The 25,875-nt window shown below is 35.2% G+C and overlaps 1 protein-coding gene and 1 pseudogene across 1 annotated transcript in view; both read right to left on the bottom strand.

Moving 5' to 3' along the window:
* Positions 1 to 25,875, bottom strand: part of LOC145286512 (uncharacterized) — a 64,824-nt gene that overhangs the window by 9,389 nt on the left and 29,560 nt on the right. The gene's annotated exons all lie outside the window — the stretch shown is intronic.
* On the bottom strand, positions 9,367 to 9,483 carry LOC145286611 (5S ribosomal RNA; annotated as a pseudogene).

Raw genomic sequence — 25,875 nt, 5'->3', positions numbered from 1 at the left:
AATATACCATTCGTTGTAAAAATCTAATGGATAAACATCTGAAGAAGTTGGTGGGGACAGGATATTTTTACGGAAACATAAATTGTAAAATTGCCACTCATTAATGAAACAGCTGTAATAGAAAAATCCAGGAAATAAACGAAGATTATGAAAAAGAAAACGTGAGTCTTTGAATTTTCAACAAAACTTTGCACTATATATATATATATATATATATATATATATATATATATATATATATATATATATATATATATATATATATATGCAAAAGACGAAAAATCCAGAGAGGAGTTTTGTAAAGATTTTCCGCACACACAGAAATATGGTCACTTGTGTGTGTGTGTGTGTGTGTGTGTGTGTGTGTGTGTGTGTGTGGTCACGAATAGGCTCCTATACGATTGACTATTTTAAAACACTGATTACATATAATGCTAGAAGATGTATCAGGAATCAGGAATGGGTATGTTTGATCTGACAGAATGGTGGTTCATACAAATTGTGGAGTCTGAGTTCGCTCCTGGCCCCAAAAGTATGGAAATAAAAAATGAAAGAAAAACGTTTACAAGTGTTTTTGATATAGATATACATAAGAATACTTTGATAAGTATGTTTCAACTTAAATAGGGATGGTATAATAAAATTGTGGGGTCTGCGTTCGCTCCTGTACTCCATGGAAATATGGCACAAACTTTAACAACGACTTTTCTTATCTATCTGCGTAAGTGTACTTTGATAATTATGTTTCAATTTGGAGGAATATGGTATAATAAAATTATGGGGTGTTCGTTCGCGCCTGATCTCCATAGAATGTAAATATGTCACAAAGTTTAACAAGGTTTTTTGAAAGGGGTGAGGGTCCACAATAACACCTTAACTTTAATCTTAATTCACATTAGCTTTTATTTCTTTTTTGGGTTGATTCATATTGTGTCGAATAAATTCACCTCATAAATTCACGTTCTTATTAAAGTGATAGCAAAAAAAAAAAGTCGGAACTTTAGACAATTCTCGACACTATTTTTGCATAACTCTGTTTTTTCCTTTTCCACTTGCACGTGGCACTCTTTCGAAAATAGATAAATAATAAAAATAAGAACGTTACTTGTTATCGTGTCAAAAGAAGGAAAAAATCCTGCTCACGTGATTACGTGTCTTTTTTAAAAATATTTACATAACCTTTTTATTTTTATTTATTTATATATGTGTTTAAGCTTTTTTGTCAGTGTACTGGAAGGAATTCAGTTGATTACAACCCTTTCTGCGTGTTCTTTATATTACAATAGTACAACCCTGAATCCGACGGCACAAAACTACACCGTTCAATACTCTAAAACTGAAACGACGCTGTTCTGCTTGAAAAGGGCGCCATTTTCTTCTTATTCATATTCATATCGATTCTTTGCTTTAAAAAACTAAAGTAATTACGTGTTTACTTTTTTAATATCCCATTCTGCTGTTTCGGATTATTTTACTAAAGTACGTAAAGCTTCATTATTTTTCAAAACTGTTTTTGATTCTTTGTTTTTCGATATTTCGTCGATATTATTTAGTAAGAGTGTTTAGTAGAAAAGCCAACAAACGACTACCCGAAAAAAATAAATATACAAGAAATAAATGTTACCATATTCAATAAAAGTTCAGTTCATATTTTGTTGTTTTGAAATAGTTTTTAATGCTCTTAACTTTAAATAATTTCAGCGAACCGAAATTAAAACGAAATTTGAGGCGATAACTCTTAAATGAATTTTTATATAAACTACACATGCCATAATCGAATATTTCTCAAGCACAAAATAACAGAAAACATTAAAATATGTTTATAAATATTCCTTACGTTGACGGAACTCTCTTAAAGTGTTAACACAGAATGCTGAGGTGCCCCCCCCCCTTCAAATTGAAAACGGGACTCTCCCTTTCCATGTCGATACCATTTTGATTTTTTTTAAAACCGGTTCCTGAATTAAAAAAAACAAAAAAAATTTACAAACTACTTAAAAATACAAACCAATGAACTTTTCTACCATAAAAGTAACTTTTATTGACTATGGTAACATTTATTTCTTGTATATTTATATTATATATATATATATATATATATATATATATATATATATAACATTTTCTCTTTGTAAGCAAACATCATTTTGTTGGTCACTCTTAGCTACGAATAGAAACAAAGTTGATATAAAAAATATATTCCCGCGAAAATTATCTTTACTTTCATCATATTTTTCTTAGGGTAAAATTTCTGAGTATCAAAACCTATCTCTTTACAACCCCCTCCTTTTCATAACCTATCATACTTTCATCAATCACAGTCCATTTTCTGTAGGCTGTATTTGACCCCAGTCAACGGCGGGTACTTCTGCTAGTATATATATATATATATATATATATATATATATATATATATATATATATATATACAAAGGTGTACAAACTCCTCTCTGGATTTTTCGTCTACAGTCATGAAACTTGACACATAGAGGATTTGGACACGCGAAACAATTTCGATTTTGTTTTAAACCTGCTAAGGGGTCAAAATTGACAACTAAAAAAAAAACAGGAATTAATCGACGCACGTTCACATGTACTTTTTTTAGATATATGTCGGTTAATTTTTAACCCTTTTCTGTCCATCTATCCATGGTGACGTCGAAGGCTAAAGCGCTAAATAACGACTAAAGCTGGAATGCTGAATGTTTTGGTTTGAATGTTTTGGTTTTGATTTCAGATTATATATATATATACACACACACACACACACACACATATATATATATATATATATATATATATATATATATATATATATATATATATATATATATATATATATATATATATATATCAAGGCTCAGAAGGCTAATGCGTGTCTAGTAGACGATGAGACAACACGGCGATGATCAGTAATGGTGAAACCTGCGTAGACGGCTCAACAAGAACTTATTTACATTGATCTGAAAACGATTATGTTGTAGTCAGTCGGGAAGCACACCCAATTTATTGTGTTCCACAGACGAACAGTGTCAGAAAAGAAACTTTGCTCATTAAGTTTTCGTTTAGTTTCAGGCACAGATAGAGCTTAAGGGAAATTGTTGACAGTTGTTGTATCCAGGCGAGTATTAGCGGGGTTCCATGTTTTCGCCTTCTGCGAAGCATTTGAACATTTTCAGGTGTACTTGATCATCGTCAAATGCGGCAGAAAACGTGATCTGGCAAAGAGGAAAACTCTGATGACAGAAGCATGTGTGACTTTTTTTATATATATATATATCTTTCCCCCCTGTTTTGAACGGCGCTAAATGTACCCTTTGAAGTATATCTTGCTTTATTTACGTTTCATTTTGTCAGAGAAGAACGAGAGGTTTCCGTGAACTGTCAAGAAACATGCAACAAAATAAAAAGGAGGCACAAAAAGAAAACACGCGTATTCCAACAACTGAACACGACCGCTGACGTAGGGGTCCTTATTTAAGCGGTTCGAGATGGATCGTCGTTGGTGGGGCCAGGTGTCAGCCACAACTCGTTCTCATTTCACTGATTGCAATAAATGAGACCGGGCACCTGGTGCAAATAGGTCACTCTCTCTTCCGGGATAAACTAATTTTTTTCTTCCTTTTTCTTACCTAAATTTGTTGGTCTATTTTAGTAGTCAGAACAATGTACAGGTGGCCGAAAAGGTTAATGCCCACGGAAAACTTTCACTACATATCTGAAATAATATATTATCCAAATATTTTGCTTTTCACCTATACTCCTTATATATATATATATATATATATATATATATATATATATATATATATATATATATATATATATATATATATGTGTGTGTGTGTGTGTGTGTGTGTGTGTGTGTGTGTTCATATTTGGGCAGCATTCTTTCCTTTAGGTATGTTTATTAAATGATATAAACAATTCTTACCTACATATTTTGGTTTTGATCCATTTTAACTTTTCTCATTAATTCTCTTGCTTCGTACAAGAACTGGCTGATGTAGCTGCCATAGGCGCTCTTGGCCGAAATACTTTCAGATTCATCCAGATTTTGATATTTAGATATTCAAGGAGGTGTGTTTTAAGGGGGTTTTTTTTGTTTGTTTTCTGTTTTTTTTTTACTTGGAAGTCACCACTTATCAAGTCCCAAAGGCTACTCGACGAGAAAGGTTAATGAATGTAAGGTGATGGTTTAGTATTATTTTATGCTATGGATTGGGTAGAATTTGATTATTTATGGGGATGGCTTCACAGGAATTAGTTTACATTAGATTTAAAGGTTACCATATTGTATTCAACCGAGAAGCATGCTCGCGGAACAGTTTGTTTGTTTTTTTTACACGGTGGTCACCACTTATCAAGGCCTGGAAGCCACTCAGGGATAAGGGTTATTGCAAGTACAGTACATTAGTGTAGAGATTTGATGAAGTGTTTACTTAAGGGGGCGGTTCATTAGAAATTTGTTTACATTGGACGTGAAGACATCCAAGTTGTAGTTAGGTGGGAAGCAGGCAGACGGAACAGAATTCCACAAGCGTGCAGTTCTAAGAAAGAAGCTTTGTTCATGGAATCCACGTTTTGATTTAGGCACAGATAAAGAGTGGGGGAAATTTTTCACAGAGGATTCAGCTAGACGGGTGTTTTTCGTGAAAGATTGGCGAGGTGGGACCAGAGATTGGAGTTCAGACGAGCACCTGCCATGGAAATAACGATAAAACAAGGATAGGCTCGCAACGTCTCCTCTGTGGAAGAGAGGTTGCAGGGTAGAGAAAAGGGCATCCCCCACTAAGCCACGAAGTCTATTTTGTACTCTGTCAAGGCAGGATAGGCTGTTTTTAGCAGCTCCTGCCCAGATATGGCAGCAGTGTTCCATCCTTGGACGTACTTGGCTTTTATATAGATAGAGAATTGCATTAGTAGTGAGATATTTTCTGGAGCAGTAGAAGGATCCCACCATTTTTCCAGCGACCTTGGCAACAGACTTGATGTACGTGTTCCATTTCAGATCAGGAGTAAAGGACAAAACCAGAAGCTTGTCAAAACACAGGGCTTCTCCTAGACGAGAGCCATCCATTTCAATTGATGCCAGATGGGGATCAGAGCGTTGATGATGATGTAAAGATAGGAGTTTTGTTTTAGATGCATTAAAGGTAACCAGCCACGTCTTCCCCCACTGAACCACGCGATCGAGATCAGAGGAGAGAGAATCAGGGAGAACTTTGTCATTTACAGCCTTTGATGTGTTGCCGTAGATGGTCGTGTCATCAGCATAGATGTCAACGAATGATTTAAGTATGTGTTTAGGGAGGTCATTGATGTAGATCAGGAAGAGAGTTGGGCCATGGATTGACCCTTGAGGGACTCCAGCATTAATACTGCAGGCCTCTGATTTTTGTCCATCGACCACTACTCTTATGAGCCTATCGGAGAGAAATGATTTAATGATTGAGAAAACATTTCCAGTTATACCGTAGTTGGAAATCTTGTGAAGTAGGCCTTTATGCCATACCTTGTCGAAGGCCTTTGATATGTCAAGAGCAATTGCCCTAGAAAGGAAGCCTTTGTCAAGAGATTCACTAATCCTGTGAGATATAACCTTTAGCACATCTGTGGTAGATCTTGCAGAGCGGAAACCATATTGTGTGTCACTAAGAAGATTGTTTCTGCTGAGGTGGTTTACTATTTCTCTATTTAATATGGGTTCCAGCAACTTATTCATAACACACAGGAGACTTATTGGTCTGTACTGAGAGGGAGATGACTTATCACCTGAATTTTTAAATACAGGCATACTGATGAGGTTTTCCAGGGAGTCGGAAAGCACTTCTCCTTAAGGCAACGCTTAAACAGTTTCGTAAGTATGGGAGCAAGTTCTGGTTGAAGCTTTTTTAACACTATAATTGGGATGCCGTCAGGGCCAGTTGCTTTACTGGAATCAAGGTTCTTGATTAGCTTGGCGACCTCATGCACAGATATTTGTATGTTACCTAGTGTGTCCTGTGTTATAGGAGGAAATATGGGGAGTTGATGGCCTTCGTCGCATAGGGTAGAATTAGCTGCAAAGTTCTTGGCAAATAGTTTGGCCTTGTCTGATGCTGACGAGATGACCTTTGGTCCATTGATAATGGTTGGGATAGAACGCACACTTCTGTTCAGGATCCTATTTGTTATTTGCCAAAACTGGTGGGAATCAAGCTGCTGATCAGCTACTTTGGATTCAACAGACTGGGCATATAGCTCTCTTTTACAGTGGTTGCTGGCGTTCCTGAAAGCAGCTTTAGTCTCAGTGCATCTATTACGTTGGTAGTTATGGAAAAAGTGATTTCTGTGCATGAAAGCAGCAGCACATTCTGGGGAGAACCATGGCTGGCTGTTAGGTTTTTGTTGGAATTTTTTAGATGGTATGAATTGGTCTATGCCTACAATTAACCATTCGGTCGATCTGACACTATAGAGGACACATCCTTTTTAAACATGGAATGCGGAGGTAAATCAGATATGAATGTACGGAAGCTATCCCAATCAGCCATAGAGTATCGGTATTCAGTACGGTGGAGGGGTACGTCTGGGGACTTATTATATATCATTTTTATCTTAACTGATACGACGGAGTGGTCAGAAGATCCTAGAGGAGAATGAACGGAACATGAACATAGCTCAGGGGAAGGTGAGAGAAATAGGTCTAGGAGGCTTGCATATTGACAGTAGTATCGGCCACACGGGTGGGTTCGCGAACAATCTGAGTGAGGTCATAAGCAATGGCAAAATCATGACAAAACTTCCCCTCATCGTCTGTCTTATTTAAATGGGTCAGCTATTCCATGTTATGGACGTTGAAGTCACCACAGATGTGGATGTTAGCCGAGGGATGTGTAGACATGATGTAGTCTATTTTCTCAGATATACTCTTAAAGATAATAACTCCGCTGTTATGGGTCCGATAGAGGGCAAATATAAATGCAGTGGTGTAACCAAGTGCAACCCGGAAGCACATATAGGGTAAATTAGGAAAAGAGATATCCCTGCCACACGGGCAGCCATCTTTAATGTAGGCACATATTCCATGCCCATGGCAATCTTGGGGGTCAGATTTTGCTGTTAAGTTAGAGTATCCGTTAATTATGAACTCATCTAGGGAAGTGGTCGGCCCTATTCCAGTTTCACTTAGAAAGAATATGTCCGGTTTTGTCTCTTGTAATTGGGTTTCAACCTCTGGAGGGTTGGAACATAGACCCCTGATGTTGGAGAAGGAGACCTGGTAGTAGGGGTCTATGTTGGAAGATGGGGTTCTTGGTTTATTCGAGTTTTTTTTCTGAAGATATTTCATGTTGAGGTTTTGGGATTTGTGGAACAGGTCGGCATACTTGATTAGAGCAGTACAGAGAGGGAAAGTAAGAGAGACAAAGACAGGAAATTTTTTTTTTTTTTGTAGCACATGAAAAGGTAAAGCCGTAACAATTACCCACTAGTATGGCATCGAGAGGACCCACCAGAGACTACTTCATGGTCCAGAATCCATTCACCAAATGGCAATACAGCAGTCCCAGTACTTTGCGCCTGCTGATAGGACAGCCTCCTTAGTGGTTAATCCAAGGCTCGGGTCCCTGACTATCAGGCGGATAATGTCAGCCCAGACAAAACATTTACCTCCAGCACCCTTACTAGTGACATGGCCACGAGGATAGACATAGAAACAGAAAATTTCCGACATCTCAGGCTACTGTTCACCAAGTACTACCGACCTTTAAAGCAGCTTTTTCTTCGCCCTTTGTCAGAAAAATCACTCATTTAAATGAGGACTGAGGGACACAAAAGGAGAAGCGAGAGTTACTGGAGCTGCCGATAACACATCCACTGTATTATCTACTCTCCATTAAAAAAAAAGGGGGGGAAGGGAATGAGTACAAGTGACTTATTTATATCTAAGTAGTAAAGTCCGGTGCTAAATTATCAATTCAGGACACATTTGATGATAGTCTCCCCTCCCATATTAACGGGTGGAAGTTTTTGGCGTTATCTATCTCGAATTTGAATCATTGGGGCTTCACCTTATAATTAAAATCCAATAATTAACTTTTATCAATTTGTAAAGTCGGCTTAATATTAATTTACATTTGAGTTTAGATAATTATTCAAGATTTTAATTTAGGAGGTTCGTTTTCATAGGTGATTTTTTTCTTCGCTAATTTCACTGTATTATATTTCGAATATAATTGAAAACAAGACTAACTATATTAGATGGTTTGATTGGCTAGCTAGGAAGCAAGCATTTTCAATATAAGCAAGCTTACGTTAATATTATATATTAAGTATATTACTTAAATAAAGTCCTAACTTTATCTATTGTAATAGAGAAAATAATTGTAGCAAGGGCGGGCAGTTCTGAGAAAGAAGCTTTGTTCAAGGAATCTGCGTTTATATTAAGGTACAGATAGAGATTGGGGAAAAATCGTATATAGTTGTTGTAGTTAGTCGAGTGTTTTTGTGAACATTTGGCAAGAGTGGGGGGACAGAAAATTGAACATGAGTCGAGCACTTGCCATGAAAATAGTGATAGAGCGGAGACAGGTTCGCGACGTCTCTTCTGTGCGAAAGAGGTTGCAGGCAAGAGAAGAGAGCATCACCAACTAGGTTTTAGAGCCGATTTTGAACTCTATCCAGGCAGGATAGGAAGTGCCGAGCAGTTCCTATCCAGATGTGGCATCAGTACTCCATTTTAGGGCACACTTGGCTCTTATGCAAATTATTTTTTTTCTCAGTACATGTTATTAATTTTATTAATTATTCATGTCAGTTTTAAAAGCATTTAAGAATGTTATCGCAGTTAGTGAAATTTATTTCGTTTAAATTTGGTTTCTTTGATTTAATTAGCAATGCTTTGAGTATATAAAGGTTGTGCTTGTTAGCAGCATGTTCATGGATATATGTGTTGTCTACGGAAAGTTTTCGAAATTGGAAGTGAGGACAAGAAGGTTAGTTAGGAACGTGTTTAGCAATAGCGTGGTTGTCAGAATGATGCCTGGATAAGGACCTAGACAAGTAGTTATATATATCTATATCTATCTATCTATCTATCTATTTATCTCTCTCTCTCTCTCTCTCTATATATATATATATATATATATATATATATATATATATATATATATATATATATATATATATACACAACACAAGCAAGGCTTCCTTCAGGCTTGACAGACTATAGATACCCACTGTAAGGGTGCCTGCGCGTGAAATTTTTGTGGCAAGAGTTGCACAATTTTCGACCACACCTCTCCTGAGTCGACATTGTTGAATACCAGTGGCAAGTGGAGGTTCAGCAGAACAACTGGAAACAATGCCGAGATAAGCGGAATGCATATACTGCGCCTAGAATTCCCAAATGGTCACCCATCTGGTACTAGCCAGGCTCAATGTTACTTTACTTCGGTGATCTGATGAGAACCGGTGTGTCAACGTGATTATGCCGTACATAATACACACACATATATATATGTATATATGTGTGTGTATATATATATCTTCTTGCTCGTCCGTCGAAGTCGACGATGACCAAGGTATCAATCAGTTCGGCGTCAGGGGTTTGTGGGTCCTGAGATGGCTGATGAGGCCAATCCGTGCTCGGCAGACTCTTCCACACTCTGGACACGTGAAGGCGGTATTGGCAGGCTGTGAACCGGCAGCTCTCTCCTTCCTCCTCTTGCGCTTCTGCTGGTCGTGTGTCATGCGTTGATTCTCTGCCCTGTCGGCTCCTAGGCTGATGACGCAACGCCAGGCCGAACGTTTAGCAGCGCGACTCTTCCAAGACTGGGGGCTGATGTCAAAGTTTTTTAGGGACGTTCTCAGACAGTCTTTATATCGTTTCTTTTGGCCCTCTGCATTCCTCTTTCCCTGGCTGAGTTCCCCATAGAAAAGTTGTTTGGGGATTCGGCTGTCGTGCATGCGATAGACATGGCCTGCCCACCGGAGCTGAGTCTTGCGGATTATGGTGGTGATGGTATGGAGTCCCGCGTGCTTCAAGACTTCTGTGTCAGGAATTCTGTCTTGCCAGCGGATGTTGAGAAGATTACGGAGGCATCTGAGGTGGAAGCCATTCAACTGTTTTTCATGTCTTTTATATAGCGTCCAAGTTTCGCAGGTGTAGAGTAGGGTTGTCAGGACGACCGCTCGGTATACTTTCAGTTTTGTTGTGAGTGTAATGCCTCTCCTCTTCCACACATTGTCTCTAAGTCTTTCAAATGCACTGCTCGCTGTGGAGATCCTATGGTTAACCTCAATGTCAATGTTGGCGGTGCGGGAGAGGGTGCTGCCAAGGTAGGTGAATTGCTCCACAGCATGGATCTTCTGCCCTTTGACAGTGATGCCGGGTTCATGGTATGCATCTCCTGGGGCGGGTTGGTACATAACTTCTGTTTTCTTTGTACTGATGGTGAGACCAAATTTGTCACAACTGGTGGAGAATCCGTCCATTAGACGTTGCATCTCTATCTCATTTGGGGCATTAAGGGCACAGTCATCGGCAAAGAGAAGGTCTCTGATGATGGTTTCCCTCACTTTCGTGACTGCCTGCATTCGCCTGATGTTAAACAATTTCCCGTCACATCTGTACTTGATGACAATGCCAGAGTGACTGCCTTTGAAAGCGTCCTGGAGCATGGCAGAGAAAACCATGCTGAAGAGCGTCGGGGCTAAGACACAGCCCTGCTTGACCCCGTTGGTCACAGGGAAGGGCTCTGAGGGGTCGCCGTCATCCAGGACACGAGCAGTCATGCCCTCATGGAACTGCCTGACAATGGCGATGAACCTGTCTGGACAACCAAACTTTTCCATGATCCGCCAGAGGCCATTTCAGCAAACAGTGTCGAAGGCCTTGGTCAGGTCAACGAACGTGGTGTAGAGGCCCCAGTGCTGCTCGACACACTTCTCCTGCAGTTGGCGTGCAGCAAAGATCATATCAGTCGTCCCGCGGCCCGCTCGAAAGCCACACTGTATATATATATATATATATACACACACACGCATGAACAGGTGTTCCGCTCGATCTCCTAGAAGGAGACGCTCTATACCGAATTTAATTATCGTTAGAAATGAATGCATATATTGGCATAACTTTAGAAGCAATAAAAATATCATGCAATTTCAACTGGGTCGTCGTGGCGTAAATGTATCCGCACTCGGTCATTGAACCCGTAGTTCAAGCCTTGTACGTTCAGCTATGCTGATGAACTGTGGTGCGGCGAAACACGTGTCCGTAGATAAGTGTTTTATTAGTAAAATATTTTTTTACAGGGGAGTCACAACTTATCGATGCCCAAAGACCACTTGAGGATAAGAGTTAATCAGTAAACGGTGGTTATCGGGACAACATCGTAATAATCGTTAGTGGTCAAAATCGAGTATTATTTGATTATTTATGAGGCCGGTTCAATAAGAACTTGTTTACATTGAATTTGTAGTCAGCTGGAAAGCAGGCCAGCGTGTTCCACAGTTAAACTCGTCCAGGCAGGATAGCGTGTTCCGAGCAGTTCTTGCTTAAATGTGGTAACAGTACTTCATTCGAGGACGTACTTGGCTCTTATGTAGGTAAAGGATTGCATCGGTACTGAGATATCTGCTAGAGCAGTAAGAAGGTTCCAACCATTTTCTTGACGATCTTGGCAATGAATTGGATGTATGTATTTCATTTCAGATCAGGAGTGAAGGTCAGTCCGAAAAGCTTGACAAAACATGGCGCTTCTCCAAGTCGAGGGTCATTCATTTCAATTGGGACCAGATGAGGGAAAGATAGAAGCTTGGTTTTTGATGCAATAAAATTAACCAACCACATTTGGCCGCATTGCATCACGTGCTCAAGGTCAAAGGAAAGAGAATCAGATAGATTTTCCTCATCTCATTGTTGACCTTTGAACTGTTTCCATATATTCTGGTGTTGTCTGAATATATGTCTATGAAAGACCTAAGAATGTGATTTGGGAGATCATTGATGAAGATCAGGAAGAGGGTTGAGTCCAGTATGGAATCCTGTGGGACGACAGTGTTGATACTATGAGCTTCTGATTTCTGTCTGTCGACTATTAATCTTATAAACTTATCAGAGAAAAAGGATTTAATAATTGAGAAGACATTTCCAGCAGTTACGTAGCTGGAAATCTTGTGAAGTATACCTTTAAGCCATACCCTATTAAAAACCTTTAATGTGTCAAGAACAATTGCTCTTGAATCGAAATTCCTGTCAAAAGATTATGTGTGATATTACAGTTAGCTCATCAGCTATAGATCCAACAGAACAGAAGTCATATTGCATGTCACTAAATAAATTATTTTTGTTGGGGTGGTCGACCATTTCTCTATTCATCACAGATTCCAGCAACTTATTCATGATGCCCAAGAGACTGATTGATCTGTACTAAGAGGCAGAGAGACTATCTCCAGAATTTTTGAATACGAGACAAACTGATAAAGTTTTTCAGGGTGTTTAAGAAGCATTTCTCCTTAAGTCAACGTTTAAACAGCTTTGTAAGTATGGCAGCTATTTCCGGTTGAGGTTTTTTAGCACTATGTTTGGAATACCGTCAGGGTCAGTTGCTTTACTGTAATCAAGGTTTTTGATAGGTTTAGCAATATCAAACACAGATATTTGTATGTCGCATAGCGTGTTTTCAGCTACAGGAGAATATGTGGGGGTTCGGGGAGACGGCTCTGATCGCAAAGAGTAGAATTTGTTGCAAAGTTCTTAGCAGAGTGTTTGTTTTTGTCGGATGCTGTCGAAATTACCCCAGGTCCATTGATGATGGTTGGCATAGAGGACACACCTTTAATCAAGACCCTGTTTGTTATCCCCAAAATTCGTATGAACCAAGCCGCTTCAGCTACTTTAGACTTAATGGATTGGGCACACGATTCTATCACATTCTTGCAGTGTTTGCTTGTGGTCCTAAAGGCAGCTTTTGTTTCATAAATCTATTTCGTTGAAAGCATTAGAAATAGTAGTTTCCGCGCACAATAAGAGAGGTACATTCAAGTGTGAATCATGGCTAGCTATTAGGTTTATGCTGGAATTTCTTGGAGTATATGAAGCAGTCTATACTGACAGTTCACCAGTCAGGTCTGGTATTATAGCGGACACGTTCTTTTTAAACGTGGAACACAGAGGTATATCTGATATAAATGTTCGGAAGCTATCCCGGTCAGCTATAGGGTATCAATATACGATGGAGAGGTACATTCGATGACTTATTACACTTTGTCTTTATCTTAACTGAGACAACCGAGTGATCGGTAAATCCTAGTTGAGACAGAACGGGCGAGTTGTAAGAAAAAGGTCTAAAAGACGTGTCTACTATCTATCAGTATCGAACACACGGGTAGGTTCGTGAACAATCCGTGTTAGGTCATAAGCGATGGAGCAATAGGGCAGGTCGATTTGCGACTTTTTTCAGAAAATCAACATGGCACTGGTGATGATAGTTGGGAGTTGATGTAATAAGAACATATACCAAAAATTAGATTCCCATCTTGAACAGAAAATTGAGCATTTCATTTTAAAAATCGTGTAGAAAAATACTAAAAAATCCTTCATTTTTATAGCATTTTTCACAACACTAACTTTGAAATTTCACTATTTTTATAAATTTTCAATTAAAATTGATATATTTATGTGAAATACATTGAAAGAAAGATAAATACATGAATTATAATTTTAATTATGAATCACAACTAGCAAAATATCTCAACTTTTACTGCATTGATTAAACAAAAATTGTAAAAAAGCTAATTAGCAACTAAGTCTTTTAAATTTCACAATTCAAAAAGATATGTGGAGATTTATTGCACTTTATAACAACTTGATACAAGTTACAAAACCATGTATTTCAATTTTTTTTATTAAATGCAATAATATAAACTGTTATAATAGAACTAAATTGTTCTGTATAATTTCCTTTTGAGGAAAATGAAGGTCTAATTTGCTGACTTAGTAATAATGTATCTATGTCTTGCTTCCTGCCCATATATAACTTTTGGAGAAAATCAATCAAATTTGACCAGTGTGAGGCTGTAAAATTGATAGCAGTAATCTTTTTCATTTTTTTTTTAGTTGTTCACTATTTCTGGAAAAAACAACACAAAAAAATTATTTGAAAACACTTATTTTTTTTATATTTTTGCGATATAATATAAATAAAACTAAATATTGTTTGGGTAAATTAAGAAAACTAATAAAATTTAATGGATAGATATTTATTTACCTAATGGACAAAATCGTTTGAATGTCCTCTTCTCTCACATCCAATTCATCTGAGTTTATCATCGATATTATATTTTCCGGAAGTAGTGCAAAAACACTATATTTTGAACTGTTTAAAACAGTAATTTGGATTTCAGTTAACTGTTTTGTTCTCTGAATCATATTAAAATATACTGTTGTTGGTTAAAAAAATATTGTTGGTTTTGATCTCAAACCAACTAACTGCATACACTTGGATGATAAATTTGACCAAAATGTTAAATTTATCATAGTGTTTGAGGATTGACAAATCTAGTCAATAAACACATTAATCTAATTATTTCTTCAGCAATTAACTTAGAAATATCACTATTTTTTAAGTGGGGATAACTGTTTTCGAGGAAATAACTAAACTGGATGATTTGTCGTGAAGTTGGGGTGCTGTTTCATCCAAATGACAAGGTGAAACAGCAAATTTTGTGAACCACGGGTTAAAACTGAACGTCGTGCTTTTACTTACATTCTAATCTGAAAAGTAAAATAAATAAATGGATTATAACTGAAGGAAACTGTATTAGGCTATCTTCCAGTTTCATACATAAAAAATAAGTGCTAGTTATAAGAAATAATGAAAAACTTTGTAGAGTTGCATTAAATGTATTGAAGAGAGAGGACCAAACCAAATCAGAGGCATAGCAGTGTTTAGTTTAGACATTTTTAGCAGATTTTAGCACCTCCTTCGATAACATGAATTTATCCATAAAGAGATTCATTCTTGCTGTAGCTGTGCACATTTTAAACGAGTGTTTAGAGTTTGAAAAGCCAGTACTTGTGCATCTATGTTACTATGCTATTTTTAATAGTATTTTCAAGTTAAATTTTTATGAAATTTTTGTTTATTAAATTTTTAGGTGAAAGTACAGAATAGTTACAATACAACTTCCTTCTCATATTAAGAATGGCTTTCTAAATAACAAAGTTATTTTAGCACAATAACATAGATGCACAAATAACGAAAAACCTTTAAAGGATTTTCCTTATTTACTCGTATTAATCTTTGTTGGTTATCTGATTTTAAAACTATAATTTTAGAAGAAAAACACTGCTTAAAAATAATTACTCCCTAAAAATAAAAGAAATTAAAATTTGACACTAATTTTCTGCAAAGTATTTTTTATTAAGTAGAAAAACTTGAAAATTTACATGGTTATGTTTCGTAAATAATGTGTAGAATAAAATTGTATGGACTATGTTTTTTAATATAAAACTGGAGTATGACACTATTTTAATAAAAAATTTCAAATAGAATTTGATGTGAAATATTAGGTTGGTGCAAAAATAATGCTTTTGCGTTCATTTTGCACCAACCTAATAGAAAAACAAATAAAAAAAGATAAAACAAATATGTTTAAATTCACTGCAGACACTTGAAATATAATAATATATATTTTAAACAAGTCTTTTTCGTTTTTCCTTTCGAAATAATTAAGCCTAAATCGTAATGTTTTCAAATTAAATAATAAACAAACGTTAAGTTTCAATATCAATAACGAGCGTGTTTTGCGACGGTGAAATCTAAAATGTTTCCACCCTAAAAAAAAGTTCCTGAAATTAAAAAGCGAACTTTGGTCGTTTTTATTTATAAAACATAATTTTGCCTTTACACATAATATCGATTTTATCAATTCATTATCCTCACTCATTTTATTTAAAAATGTTATTTAAAACACATTCTAAATAATGATTCTATTTTCTTAACAGTATGCATTGTTTTGATGACGGGACGTTCTTGACAATTCACCGAAAAACTTTTAATCGCTTCAATTTTTCAACTTTTAAAGTCATTTCCTCAAGCAAAGATAACGATTTTGAGAAAAATATTTTGTCAAACCCCAACTATCATCACCATTGCCTCACCGGGGTTCCAAAATCGACCTGCCCTAATGGAGCAATCATGATTAAACCTCCCCTCACCATCTGTGACCTAGTCATTCAATATTGTGAACATTGAAGTCTCCACAGATGTGAATGAAAGCCGAGGGTTGAGGAGAGAGTATGTGGTCAAATTTTTCAATAATAGTAATTCCCTTATGTTATGGAGGCGATAGAGGACAAATATGAATGCTTTTCTGTTAATAAGTGCTGCTCAGAAGCACATATAGGATAGGTTTGGATCTTGTGGAGAGGTCTTTGCCATATAGAAAGCCATCTCTAATATAGGCACATATTCCATGCCCATGACGATCTTGGGGGGTAGATTTTGATGTCAAGTTTGATTATCCTTTAATCGCGAACTCATCTAGAGAAACAGTCGGTCCAATGCCAGTTTCATACAAAAACAGTAGGTCAGGTTTGGTCCTCTGTAATTGGATTTCAACCTCTAAAAGGTTGGAACGTAGTCCCCTAGTGTTAGAGAGAGGACGGTGTTGGTGTTGGAGATGTATCTACGTTGGAAGTTGGAGTTCTAGGTATAACACAGTGCTCTTAATAATTGCTATTCGGAAGCACATGCAGGCCAAGTTCGCGATTAGAGCGACTGTTTCCATAGATGAGTTATCAATTAAAGAATACTTAAACTTCACATCAAAATCTAACCCCCAAGATCGTATGGGCATGGAATGTGTGCCTACATATCCCTACTCGTTATCTCTTTCTTCGTGACGAAAAAAAAAATAGAGATAGAGACAGAGAAAAGAAAAGGAAGAGGGGCATACATATGAAGGAAAAGGAGACTGAGATATTATTTTGTTTTTGAAATCCTTTTGCACCTTTCTATCACGATTGCTTTCACCCGGCTGATATTTTATAAACATCTGTTAAAATGTTGTATTTTATAAACACCTGTCAAACTGTGCTGTTGTACGCTGACATCCCGAGAAGAAAACAACACGGAGTTGATTTCACATGTCTCCACCCCCCCCCCACCACCACCACCCCCACCCCTACCCCGAGGACAATGAAATATGTGTAGAAGAATTTAAATGTGGGGAGCTCAAAAGCTCTCTCCACAAGGTCTCTTACCATTGGGCCACAACTGTAAACGTGACTTTATTTGTAATTCCAGTTTGTGAGACATTCTACGCAAACCATTGTTTAACTGCAAAGCTCTCGTGAATCAAAATAAAAACAAAACGAAGCCCCCCCCCAAAAAAAGAAATGAAGAATTAATCCAAGAGAATAATGTATTTTCCAAAAACATATTCTTCCGTTGAATAGCGGCAATTTCTCTCCGCTGACGTCATTTTCTATCTGATTCATTTCCTCGAAATTAACGTGACGTCATCGCGTAAAGAAAACATAATCCGTTCAAGCGACGGAATAATTGACGCCATATTAAAGTGTTTCAGAATCAAATCAGTAAATCTCCTTAGAGTAAATCTAGGTAAGACGTTTCTAATACTGGGTTTTCAATCAATACTTTTTGTACTCAAGAAGTGTGTATGTAGCTAGCGAGGTTTACCCTTCGGCGTTCCAAATCAAAATGATTGGGATGGTTTCTGCGCATGTATGTCTGTGTAAGACCACATGCTACCAACAAACGTTTTCTCTTTTGACCGTGTGTTATATTACGAGTGAGCATATGGAATGTATGTATAAACTCGCATGACGGGTTTTTCGTGCGTACGAATGTATATGTTCTTATCTATTGGTTTCTCTGTACCTTAGTAAAACATGCTAGTTGAAATATTTGCCGTATTCAATAACAAAATACAGTCTCTCCATGTTTACAAAACAAGATTATTATGACAACCAGTCGTCGATTATGGAGATAGAGAGACGTTAGGGCTAGCGACCGGCGAAGGAATGCAATCACGATCACATGCCTAGTCTATGTTGACTCGTCTCTACCTTTTGTTTAGTTGTGACGTCATTTTCTGGTCAATGTATAAAACGTATTTACATGACTGTTCCGTTTGCTGTTCTTTTGGGAAATCTTATGTTTTCCGGGATCGTCCAATTCAAACATCCGGTCATAATCCAATACGTGTCGTCGTCTCTCACATTAGTGGCTGCCGATGGGTGTGCGTACGGGTTTCCGAGTACAAAAATATAAGATAAAACAAACTACAAAAGCACAAACCCTGACACATTCTGTAAATATCAGTTGCACTTTGTGTGTGCGTGACACCATCAACTCTCTGAACGATGTCCGCATCTTAGTCATCTGTCGAGGTGGTGTTCATCAGTCGATTGATCACTTCCCCATCTGCACCGAGCCACTACCTACTTTCGACTGTGTCGAATTCTCAACTGGACTCAACTCTAATTGTCGTCAACCGTCGCGAACCCTGGACTGCCCACAAATTGTTCCTCACTATTGTGAAGTGTCGTAAATCTGCGACACTCCCAACACTGCCCGTAAAATAACATTAAATATATATCCGATCCTTTTGTTTCCGTTCACTGCCAGACTGATTAACAATACTATTTTAGTTTATTTTGTGTACGTTGGTAAACAACTTCCTTTTCTTACTTACTTTCTATTTCTACTGATAAACATATTTTCTATTTTTTTGTTATATGCTTTCCTCTTTTTTAATTGATAACAATTTTGGGAAGGAGGGGGCATCGATAGCGTCACATCTGCGCATGACCTCACCCGAATTAATAAAAAAAAAATATATATAAAAAACGCATTCTAAACCAATCAAATGCATTACTCTGAATTGATAGAAATTGTTGTTTTGATCCACCCTGAATGCATTAAAAAAATCAGATTTTTCTTCAGATGAGCCAAAATCCAAGACAGAGATTGCCTGATCCCACCCTCTCGTCCTTCTGTCGAGCTTGGAATTGCTATCCCAACTCACGTATACACACATTCATAAGCATACGCACGTTGATACAAACAAACACACTTAAACGCAATTCATTAAATTTTTCATTATCGTCCGCTCATCAAAAACAAATGTATAAACTTATTCGTTTTAAATACACCAAACTTTTCTCACTGAACTTTCTTTCTACGATGAAAACAAACGAACACGTGACTCTTATTGATAAGTTTCAATCAAAAATAATTTGTGAAATTGAGTGAGGAAGTTTTGATTATGACTTTTCAGATCCGTGGATAATTCATGGCCTTTAAATTATCAACTCAGACTTCTTCGATATCTCAGCTTAAGAATAACCCTTGTTTTACAAAGACTCTAAAAATATTGACAAAGTAAACTTCCATGTTAAACACATGTAAATATTTCTTTTGTGAATGTATGTCTTATATCTTACTAACAGTTTATCCCGGCTTTGCTCAAGCCCTTTGTACTGTTCATATATATATATTAAAAAAGTTTGATTCATGACCAGGTAACCTACATCTCAAATTTCAAGTGTTTAGACACAAAATTGGCGAAGGAGTTTGGTAGAGTCTGCAAAGATAAACTCTTTCAATTTTGAACTTTTGGCAGCCACATTTTCACCCAAAAACTGATTAAAAAGCTTACTGCGTGTCTGAATACCCTTTATGTAAAATTTCAAATGTTTTAACCCAAAATTTGCTGAAAAGTTTGCTAAAGACCGCAAAGGTAAAATCTATTAACTTTACCCCTTGATAGTCAAATTTATAGCCGAAAACCGATTAAAAAGATTTTCTCAAATCTCAACAACCTTTATGTCAAATCTCGAGTCTGTAGACTGAAAATTGACAGAGTAATGTGGAAAGGAAATGTACACACACAGACAGACATACACACAGACAGACACACACATAGACAATTTCACTTTTATAGGTATATAGATTGTTTTGTTTGTGTTTATTATCTAACGTTTTTCTCGCCTTCACACATTTGAATAGAAACTTAAAAGCAGTTTTCACTAAAAATGTTTCTACCGAAACTGGCCTTCCTAAAAGAATTCTATATTTCAAAAATTGGAATATAGAAGCGAATCTCCAAAAGGATAGCTGTTATAATTAATAGTTATAATAAATTACCTCTAGCTTTATAAAGTTATATGTGTTTATATATTTTTTTATGTATACGAGTCACTCATAAACTAATTAACCAATCCTAATAAAGGGTCTAAATATCGGCGATATTTAGTTTTAGTTTTATGCAAACAAAGTAAAAAGGGTTTGGAAGCTTTTTGCGAAATTTCAGATACCTTCGATTTTTTATGAAATTTCAGATACCTTCGATTTTTTATGAAATCTCAGATACCTTCGATTTTTATGAAATTTCAGATACCTTCGCTTTTTTATGAAATTTCAGATACCTTCGATTTTTATGAAATTTCAGATACCTTCGATTTTTATGAAATTTCAGATACCTTCGCTTTTTTATGAAATTTCAGATACCTCCGATTTTTATGAAATTTCAGATACCTTCGATTTTTATGAAATTTCAGATACCTTAGATTTTTTATGAAATTTCAGATACCTTCGATTTTTATGAAATTTCAGATACCTTCGATTTTTATGAAATTTTAGATACCTCCGATTTTTATGAAATTTCAGATACCTTCGATTTTTTATGAAATTTCAGATACCTTCGATTTTTTATTAAATTTCAGATACCTTTGATTTTTATGAAATTTCAGATACCTTCGATTTTTATGAAATTTCAGATACCTTCGATTTTTATGAAATTTCAGATACCTTCGATTTTTATGAAATGTCAGATACCTTCGATTTTTATGAAATTTCAAATACCTCCGATTTTTATGAAATTTCAGATACCTTTGATTTTTATGAAATTTCAGATACCTCCGATTTTTATGAAATTTCAGATACCTTCGATTTTTATGAAATTTCAGATACCTTCGCTTTTTTATGAAATTTCAGATACCTTCGATTTTTATGAAATTTCAGATACCTTCGCTTTTTTATGAAATTTCAGATACCTTCGATTTTTATGAAATTTCAGATACCTTCGATTTTTATGAAATTTCAGATACCTCCGATTTTTATGAAATATCATATACCTTCGATTTTTATGAAATTTCAGATACCTTCGATTTTTATGAAATTTCAGATACCTTTGATTTTTATGAAATTTCAGATACCTTCGATTTTTTATGAAATTTCAGATACCTTCGATTTTAATGAAATTTCAGATACCTTCGATTTTTATGAAATTTTAGATACCTTCGATTTTTATGAAATTTCAGATACCTTCGCTTTTTTATGAAATTTCAGATACCTTCGATTTTTATGAAATTTCAGATACCTTCGATTTTTATGAAATTTCAGATACCTTCGATTTTTATGAAATTTCAGATACCTTCAATTTTTATGAAATTTCAGATACCTTCGATTTTTATGAAATGTCAGATACCTTCGATTTTTATGAAATTTCAGATACCTTCGATTTTTATGAAATTTCAGATACCTCCGATTTTTATGAAATTTCAGATACCTTAGATTTTTTATGAAATTTCAGATACCTTAGATTTTTTATGAAATTTCAGATACCTTCGATTTTTATGAAATTTCAGATACCTCCGATTTTTATGAAATTTCAGATACCTTCGCTTTTTTATAAAATTTCAGATACCTCCGATTTTTATGAAATTTCAGATACCTTCGATTTTTATGAAATTTCAGATACCTTCGATTTTTATGAAATTTTAGATACCTTCGATTTTTATGAAATTTCATATACCTTCGCTTTTTTATGAAATTTCAGATACCTTCGATTTTTATGAAATTTCAGATACCTTCGATTTTTATGAAATTTCAGATACTTTCGATTTTTATGAAATTTCAGATACCTTCGATTTTTATGAAATTTCAGATACTTTCGATTTTTATGAAATTTCAGATACCTTCGATTTTTATGAAATTTCAGATACCTTCGATTTTTATGAAATTTCAGATACCTTCGCTTTTTATGAAATTTCAGATACCTTCGATTTTTATGAAATTTCAGATACCTTCGCTTTTTTATGAAATTTCAGATACCTTCGATTGTTATGAAATTTCAGATACCTTCGCTTTTTTATGAAATTTCAGATACCTTCGATTTTTATGAAATTTCAGATACCTTCGCTTTTAGATGAAATTTCAGATACCATCGATTTTTATGAAATTTCGGATACCTTCGATTTTTATGAAATTTCAGATACCTCCGAATTTTATGAAATTTCAGATACCTTCGCTTTTTTATGAAATTTCAGATACCTCCGATTTTTATGAAATTTCAGATACCTTCGCTTTTTTATGAAATTTCAGATACCTTCGATTTTTATGAAATTTCAGATACCTTCGATTTTTATGAAATTTCAGATACTTTCGATTTTTATGAAATTTCAGATACCTTCGATTTTTATGAAATTTCAGATACCTTCGATTTTTATGAAATTTCAGATACCTTCGATTTTTATGAAATTTCAGATACCTTCGATTTTTATGAAATTTCAGATACCTTCGCTTTTTTATGAAATTTCAGATACCTTCGATTTTTATGAAATTTCAGATACCTTCGCTTTTTTATGAAATTTCAGATACCTTCGATTTTTATAAAATTTCAGATACCTTCGCTTTTAGATGAAATTTCAGATACCATCGATTTTTATGAAATTTCAGATACCTTCGATTTTTATGAAATTTCAGATACCTTCGATTTTTTTATGAAATTTTAACAAATATTCCATAAAATTTCACTTTCTGTAGATTATTTGAAATGTTTTTCAGTGGCATAATCTGGACACCACCTTTCATTTTAAAATTCAGGTATTTCAGATTTGCATTAAATTTTATCCCTAGTTATAAAACATCAATGAAACAAGACAAGATTCATTAAATTCAATGGGAGTAGAAAGTGGACCTTGAGTTTGTCCTTTATTCCTCACATTCGTTGAGTGAAAAAAAAAGAAATTAGAAAAGTAGAAGGATAGATGATACCTTGTTTAATAACAAGATTAAAAATATGCAATAATTCTTCAAAGTTGATAGCAAAAAAATTTAGTTTACTGTCTGCAAAAGCCATTTTAAAGAATTCTATCTATTAATACGATATGGTGTGTGTTATTTTGTGTGTCACGCTTATATCTTTTTTTCTTCTGAGTGACTCTCGTTTAATTGTTATGGCCTTCCATTTCTTGTAATAAATAATTTTACCAAGAATTCTTCATAAGTTTGGTTTCGATTTCGATTATAGTTGATAGCACTCAAGTCATCTATTTTTTTTTCTTTAAATAATTTTATCAAGAATTCTTTATAAGTTTTGGCTTCGGTTTCAATTATAGGTTAAATAACTCAACTTTATATATATATATATATATATATATATATATATATATATATATATATATATATATATATATATATATATATATATATATATAGCGAAACAAGACAATGATAAAATTCAGATGAAAATCCTGATAGATATTACTTGAAGTAACAATTTCAGGGTGATCCTAGCCAAAAAGGAAAAGCTCAATATTTATGAATAAAGCAATATGTAAGTTTGGTGATTAAATTTTAAATTCTTAAAAAAGCAACATATAGACACATATAGTAACATTGTTACTCCTTCCGATAATGGACCACCCAGGTTGTATCAATTTCCCTTTTCCTATAATTATTTCCATATAATTATCATTCACCATTCAAAAAACTATTTTCAATATTTGTGCTGAAAAGCAAAATAAGTGTCTTGTCTATTCACAGCTGATTTCCTCTGGTGATATGAGCCATTATTGAAAATATTTGGATTAAGGAAATCAACATAACCCCTTCTATATATTCCTTTTGTCAAACAATAAATTCTTAATTAGAATATATTTGTCTATATGTTGTTTTTTTTTCAGAATTTAAAATTTAACCACCAAACTTATATATATAAGTTTTGATTTCGATTTCGATTCAAGCAGATGCACTCAAGTCATATTAATATATGTTTTAAATCGCAACTTTATAATATATAAGATTCGATAGAAAAATAACTCTAATAATATGTACGAAATCTGCAAGAATTAAAATATATGTAAGAGTATGTTACGACTGGCTTAAGCCAGGCGTTTGTGCTAGCTAAGATAAATATTTTTGCAGTTTTAACAAAAAAGCTACAATAATATCGGAGTGTCTCCATTTACGCTGAACATCTACAGAATGTCAGCATTAATGTATTACATGTCAATGAGTTCCCTGTGGAATTTCCACAAGTCCCGCTAATTTATATGTTAATTTGGCTTAATCGGATCACTATTCTGTCATGAACGGAAACTTATTTTGGACTGAATCCTTTATTTGAAGAGTAGAAAGTGGGGCTTGGTTTTACTGTCAGCAGCTTCATAACTTATGCTTCCTCTTTTTAGTCCCCAGATTCCACGATCTATGTTTCTGACAAAGAGGGAAGAATTACTGTTTTCTGGATCAGAATATATCCACTGGGTCGAAATCAATCAATTTATCTATCTCAACACACACATCCAAATACCAGGGCAAGTCTATAATATAAAAACCAAAATGGGCGCGTGCGTCTAGACATCTATCTATCTATCTATCTATCTATCTATCTATCTATCTAGACATCTATCTATCTATCTATCTTACATCAATTAAGTAAGAGTCCCCGATTTTCAATTTCGTCTTAAAACCCCTTAAATTTTAGACAGCATCTAGCACTAAATCATGCTATACATTTTCATCAAAATTGGAATAAGGATTCTAGATACAATGGTTAGTATTATTATATCTTGATTTTAATGTTCGTATGGGGACGTAAAAGTGGTGCAAAACTGTTTTGTTACGGGAATTAACTTTACTCATTGTAAGACGGGTACTCCTCTAGTAGGTATGTAATACGAGACACTTTAGTCAGATAATATAATTCGTAGACACTATAGGAAATAGTTTGAGACTCATATATATTTTACAAGATAATGAAGTTGCCTATTATACGTTTACAATATCTGGCGAACGCATTTCTCTGGCTATCTCCAACGGATTATTTGTTCTATACTTTGATTTGATGACTTTAGCAGTTTTTATCTGTCAAAGATTCCGAAAATGCCTGAGTCGGAGTTAGTAGAAGAAGAACTGATGGAAATGACTCGTTATTCAAAGCAGATTCTGTTATTTCAGTGAGAATGACCAAACATGATAATCAGCATGGCATGGAAAAGAAATGGAAAAATAATACTGAAGGTACCAGATTTTACCCCAGGAACAAGTATGCATATGTTTCGCAGTAGGAGATATTTGAAGGAAAATCTTCAGTCATATTAGAATATTGCCACAATGATGCCACTGTCTGTTATGCGATAGTAGCTTAGCATTGTTTGTTATTTTCTGAGCGAATTTCATTAGCGGAGATCGTTTGATACTTCGGATTATCATCTATGGAGACATGGAAGTACCAGAAGACGATACTGAAAGCTATAGGAATAGCAACAAAAGTGTCGATTCTAGATTGAACAATATCTTCTGTCAGACAATCAGAAACACAGAAATATTCGCCTCCACATGTTCCAATATTTCGCGCGTAATATAAACACCAAACACACTAGAGTTCTCTCTCTCTCTCTCTCTCTCTCTCTCTCTCTCTCTCTTATTCTCTCTCTCTCGCTTCCTCTATCTATATATCTATCTCTATCTATCTTCCATAAATATCTACATCTTTCTCTCTTTTACTTTTTCGGTTTCTTTAAGATTTCACGCACTGAAATACGTCACATATCAGTCTCTTCCTCTGTGC

This window comes from Euprymna scolopes, chromosome 10 (genome assembly GCF_053919585.1).
Source record: "Euprymna scolopes isolate OS-2025 chromosome 10, ASM5391958v1, whole genome shotgun sequence".
In the NCBI taxonomy this organism is placed as follows: Eukaryota; Metazoa; Mollusca; class Cephalopoda; order Sepiida; family Sepiolidae; genus Euprymna; species Euprymna scolopes.
The sequence above is the reverse complement of the archived record's forward strand: the minus strand, read 5'-3'. Positions and strand labels throughout refer to the sequence as shown.